The sequence below is a fragment of the Poecilia latipinna genome, unplaced genomic scaffold, assembly GCF_001443285.1.
Source record: "Poecilia latipinna isolate Pla-1442-1.1 unplaced genomic scaffold, P_latipinna-1.0 Scaffold1812, whole genome shotgun sequence".
Classification (NCBI taxonomy): domain Eukaryota; kingdom Metazoa; phylum Chordata; class Actinopteri; order Cyprinodontiformes; family Poeciliidae; genus Poecilia; species Poecilia latipinna.
Genome location: NW_015114428.1, coordinates 122490 through 128520, shown reverse-complemented (window position 1 = coordinate 128520; position 6031 = coordinate 122490). Strand labels below are relative to the sequence as shown.

The 6031-nt window shown below is 39.9% G+C and overlaps 1 pseudogene; it reads left to right on the top strand.

The window, feature by feature from the left end:
- The first annotated feature begins 572 nt into the window (after positions 1-572).
- On the top strand, positions 573-4912 carry LOC106934473 (ADP-ribosylation factor-binding protein GGA1-like; annotated as a pseudogene).
- The last annotated feature ends 1119 nt before the right edge of the window (positions 4913-6031 follow it).

The window sequence follows — 6031 nt, the reverse complement described above, 5'->3', positions numbered from 1 at the left end:
ACTTTGACAAGGCCACTCCAAAACCTTTTGTTCTTTTTGAGCCACCCTGAACCAGACTTGTCATAAAGGACAAGCGTGTATAGAAAATAGATGGATGGATGGATGGATGGATGGTATTTTAAAATCTAGTTAATACTGATGAATATTATAAGTTTAGATGTGCCTGGTCAAAGTGAACCCAAAAAAGTGACTTATCACAGTTAATTCAGGAATAAACAAGGAAGTGAAGTATATCTTTTTTCACGTAGGGTCAGGTACAAATCATCATATGAAAACTGCATTTTGTGTTTACTCAGGTTACCTGCTGTGTGACCTTAAAATTAGTTTTGTCTCGGACATTTATTTGTGAAAGAAAAGCAAACTTTTAAGGGGGCAAATACTTTCTAGTGCTTTAAAATCTTGAGTAAAAAAAAAAAGCATTGCAAAATGTTTGACTGGTTGGAAACAGTGCAGTTTATTTAAGCCAAATGTTTTTTTGTTGTTGTTTTTTTTTGTCTTATTTGTTAAAATCATTTAATTCTAAATTAAAAGGCTTGCATCGATGTTTTAAACGACTACAGGATTTGAAATGCTACAGTTAATATTTGCATTATTATCAGGCCTCAGCTTGCAACCAGACTTCTGGCCCACAAAATCCAGTCTCCTCAGGAGTGGGAGGCAATGCAAGCACTACTGGTAAGACTTGAATCAATAAGCACCAAACTTTGAGTGAAATTTGGTCTCTCACACATGGACAGATATATATATATATATATATATAAAAATTAAAATTGTTGTCCTCTCCCAGGTGCTTGAGACATGCATGAAGAACTGCGGAAACAAGTTTCATGGTGAAGTGGGAAAGTTTCGCTTTCTTAATGAGCTCATCAAGGTGGTCTCGCCTAAGGTAAACACCTTCTCTCTTGTCTCACTAGTTTATAGCAACTTGATACGCTTGAGATTGTTTCCTTTCTTTTGAGCTATAATAACAAAGCGGAAACTGTGTCTTTCACCATCCAGTGTTTTGTAGAGAAGAGCTTGTATGGATGTAGCAAGAATGATAAAACCTTTATTATCTACTATTTGAAATCCAGCCAAAAGCAGCCAAATTTTCAAGACAAAGTCTAAATAATAAACTATGTAAAAACAACTGCTCTTTGATCCCATAAAAAGATTGCTTCACAGGCTGGAGAAGTTTACAATTTGATGTAAACTTGGGGAAAAATTAGAACACCCTAAGAAAGCTCATGTGTGTCTATTGTATTTGGACATATGTATATTTAATATATTTTTTTTACTGTGAAATAGAATTGAAGTTAAATAAATATCACTGCAGAAAAGGCATTTAAAAAAATGTATTACTTAATAAATAAAGATTTGTTTTTGGTAAGGGATTTAGATTTAGCTCATCTGTTTGCTGATCCATCCATTTATCAAGCTGTCCGTTTTCCAAACTACCTCACTCAAAGCCTGACCATGTGTGTTCAGAAAATATCTTCTGTAAACGATGATGTGCATCCTGTTAAAATGGCTTCAAAAGAAATTGGAGCTGTGGATATATGAACGTTGATACGGATTAAAAACTTCAAGGATCCTGCCGTCTCCAACCTAGCTTACACTATTGAATGTTACTCAAATAGTGTAATATTTTCTCTCTTTCTTGTAGTATTTAGGATCCCGGGCTCCGGAGCCGGTGAAGGCAAAGGTGTTGGAGATAATGTACAGCTGGACCGTGTGGTATCCTGATGAGGCAAAGATAGCTGAAGCTTATCAGATGCTGAAGAAACAGGGTGAGCTGTTTTGTGTTTTTTTTGTTTGTTTGTTTGTTTTGTTTTTGGAGAGGATTTCTATGTTACTTTTACTGCACTTTTTTTTTATATGTGTGGTAGATTAACCAAAAGTAGCTTATGGAAGTTTTTAGTTCTCTTCCCAAGTTGATAATGTCGGTTTTGGTTCTCCATACTTGCTCTTCTCCAGCATGTAGGTGGATAGAATCAGTTCTGCTTTCAGCTCAAGCACTAGACTGATGTCCTGGGTCAGGAGTAGTTGACTCTGCTGTGATGTTAAAAATGGACTTCCCACATATGACTTAATGTGTATTTTGAAATGAATGCTTTAATTACCATATGTGAGGTTTCACTTTAGGGCAGGAAAAATTGAATGTGCTGTGCCAGATTTGAAATGTTTTTGGATGCTCTGGACATATTCACACACTACATGAATCAGAGGCTGGGCTCTTAGGAGTTCGTTTTGCGGGAGGTTAATAGATGCTCCTGTCATTTCCAGGCATTGTAAAGCAAGACCCTGTGCTTCCTGGTGACAAGCCACTCCCACCTCCTCCACCCAGAGTCAAAAGTGCCATCTTTGAGGACGAGGAGAAATCCAAGGTGTGTGACGAGAGATCAAGAAGCAAATATGTCATCATGATGTAGATCGTTTTGTTAAGTTTTTTGGAGTGGGGGTTTTGTGGACATGCTCAAGACTCATAATGAACAAAAATCCACGTGAGATTGAACTCCTGAGGACTCGCTATATACACATTCCTCTTCCTCTCTTTTTCCAGTCTCTTCTGCCTCATCCTGTTATTGTAGACGCTGTCGCGCCTGTTGAAGAGCACCCACCCACCCTGACGATTTAAGAGCAGCAAACAAGCTCATCAAGGAAATGGTTCAGGAAGTGAGTGGCTCAGTTCGCAAAGTGCAGGACACCAACTCGGGTTTTCATTTCTGTTAAGATGAAAAGTCCAGTTTGCAGAAAACCTGCCGTCATTTTCCTTATGTCATTTTTATTTGATGTAAATATTAGAACTGTGTTGGAATTCAGAGGCTTTAAACTGATTGCTTTTTTCATTTTTAAATGCTAAAAAGGATCATTTAATTATTTGGATATATGTCCTATTTCGAAAATGTCCAGTTAAGATGACTTTCCCTGTCTTGCGTTACTTCCCCCACCGCAGGATCAGAAGCGGGTGGAGAAAGTCTCCAAGCGAGTGAACGCCATCCAGGAGGTGAAGGGGAGCGTGAGCTGCTGGAGGGCTGCGGCCAGGAGAGCTGCTCCCATAGCAACCAGGAGCTCGTTAGGGTTTGTAACGCTCAGTCATTAACAAAGCCACCCATCACTAGGTTTTTGTTGATTTTTCATAACGGTGCAACTACAGTAGATCAGCATTTTTAAATGTATAGACACGGGGTTTTTTCTCCTGTAGTTCATTACTACTCCTTTTTTAATTTTCTGTCTGAAACGTCAGTTCCTGTTCGTTTAAGGTCACCAGAGTTGCTCAAAATGAGAAAAATATAAGCTCCAACATAGGATTTCACCTTTTTGCTCTTTTACTCCACAGTTGGAGCAATGTTACCGTTTCACATGAACCAGTTCCAGCAGCACAGGGTGACATCTACTGGTCGTTCACTGGCAGCCCAGGCTGCAGTTTTTGTTGGTCCAGTGCAGCCAAAGGCTTTCTTTATATGGTTGCTTTACACTGCTTCCTATTTTTGTTATATATTTTTCTTTTTTTTTAGTGGAATTTTTAAGGGGTTAAGAAAAAAAACTGGACTGTTAACAAAGCAGCTGATGCAGTTCATAGCAGGTGTTGCTTTTAGTGACGATTAAACTCCTGTTTGTCTGGATTTTAAATCTTGTCATTCTGTAAACGAATTAAGTGTAAAGTATCATTTGTTTTTCCTTATTACACTAAAAGATATTCCCTCCACTTTTTAATCATACAGCATCTGTGGGCACAATTAAAATTATGCCTGAAAACTCGATTCTGTGCCCACTTCATTTATGAGTAAAAACAAACTAAAGCGCCTTGAAATGAATTCATCTTTTATTGTGGAACCATAGAAAAACCTAACCTTTGATTTGGATATAAAAAAAAATTGAGTTGATAAACTACTGTTTAGCGATGCTGTTTTTACATTAACATGTTTTTGATCACAGGATCTTCACCAGCGCTGTGAGAAGATGAGGCCGACAGAAGACAACGACGAAGCTCTAGGTGCATTTGGGTTTAAAAAGTTTAGCATTTGAACGCCACCGTAATGTCGCCAACACGTTTACGCCCTGCAGCCGACATCCTGGAGGCCAACGACGCCCTGACGCAGGTCATCAATCTGTACAGGCAGCTGGTTAAGGGCGAGGAGGTGTCGAAAGACGGACCGTCTCTCGCCTCTCAACAAGGTGCGTTTGTCTTTTCAGTCATCGTTGCAGTCGTGTGCAACTCCGTCCCTTTGAGTTTGAGTTGATTGTGTTTATTTTTTATTTATTTTTTTTTTCTTCTACAGACTCTAAATCAGGTGGCAGCAGCTCAGCACTATTAGACCTGACAGGACTCAACATTTCAGAAAACACAGAACCTTCCGACCCACAGGCTGCACCAGAGCCTGGGCTTGAGCCTCTTGGATGATGAACTCATGTCTCTTGGTAAACAAGCTACAGATGATTTAAACCTGAGAGTTATTTAACTTTTACCACTTGCACATTATTAAATCCCTCCCTCCTCTGCTTTCCAGGGTTGAATGTATCAGAAAACTGTGACTCTAACATCATCTCTCAGGTGGGAATTAATACCCTCTCAAGAGCGCTGCAGTTATGATTTGGCATAAAAACGATTATGTTCTACAGCCTGTTGTCTCACTGCATCAAACTCTCCGTTTGTTGTCAGTCATTAAACATTGCAGTCTTTGGCTCCGGCTGTAGCCCTGCAACCAGCTGTGGTGCAAACGTCACAGGCTGCACCAGCAGGGGGCGGCACTGCTATACCAAGAGCAATGGAAGAGCTGGATTTGCTGGGGAAAACATTGTTACAGCAGTCTCTACCTCCAGAGAGCCAGCAGGTGAAATGGTGAGTGGACATCCTGTTCAGGGTTCCTTCACGGCCTCACAACGCGAAGGTTTGGAAAATAAGACTTTTGTATTCCAACGCCTAATTTGTTATTCAGCTGCCTCTCACAGACCTTAAATTTCCCCTGCATTTCTAAAAACCTATCAAACCTTTCATCAGTGTTTTTAATGGTTCTATATGTAAAGGGCTCTGGTGGCCTTTATTTGATAGTTAATTGACAGGAAACAGGGCAATGAGAGAAGGGAAGACATGCAGCAAAGTTTGCCAGGCTGGGAATTGAACCTGTGACTGAGGCCTCCATATGAGGGTTGTGCTGAACCCCGGAGCCACCACAGCACAGCCCTATACCAATAAACTTGATTGATTTATTGGTTTCACGTTTTCTAGTTTCATCAGGGTGACATGCTGCTGTATAACCTCAGGGAAGAAAAGCATCTAAAATCAGGTCAATCAAACAAATGATTGATTTAATTTGCCAATATCTGATTGTAATGCACAGCTGCGACCACTAGGTGCTGCTCATGCACCAAGATGTTTCCTAAGCAACATCTTTAATGAATAAACAGAATCAAATTAAATCATAAACACATGGTGCAGTTGGTAAATATTTTTATTAAATACTGAACCTGATTGTGAGACCAGAAATCTGTATGAAATATTATGTTTTTATGATTAGTGACAACATTTATCAAAATCAAAACCTTAAACTCCTAAAAGAGGACAAGTTGATCAAATCATTTCTGTAAAGTAAATGTTTATTTATGGTTCAGGTTCAACTGAGGAGCAAGATGGGGGGCGGGGGACTCCTGGGGACGGGTGAGCAGATGGTCTGGGTCTGCCCTCATGTTCTGGATCAGCTTGTTGGATCTGACGGGTCATTTGAGCAGAACCATCTACCTTATCTCTTTGTCTCTCTGGCTGAAAAGGAGGAAGAGTTGAAAACTTAATGATGTGGAAAAACTGAGACTTTAAAATAAGACGTTTAAACTCACCCTGCTTCTGTCAACTACCAGACTTCTCAGGTGCTTTCCGAACGTCTTTCGTGCGAGATTCTTCCGTTTTATTTCTTTGGTGACAAATGGCAGACCTAAGGAGAGGAAAAGATGAAATGAAGATTCCACCAGTGGAGTGAAGCAGCAGAAAACCCAGACTAGCTGTTCGTACTCAGTTGTTGGTCCTTGATCTCTATTTCCATCAGATCGTAAGCCA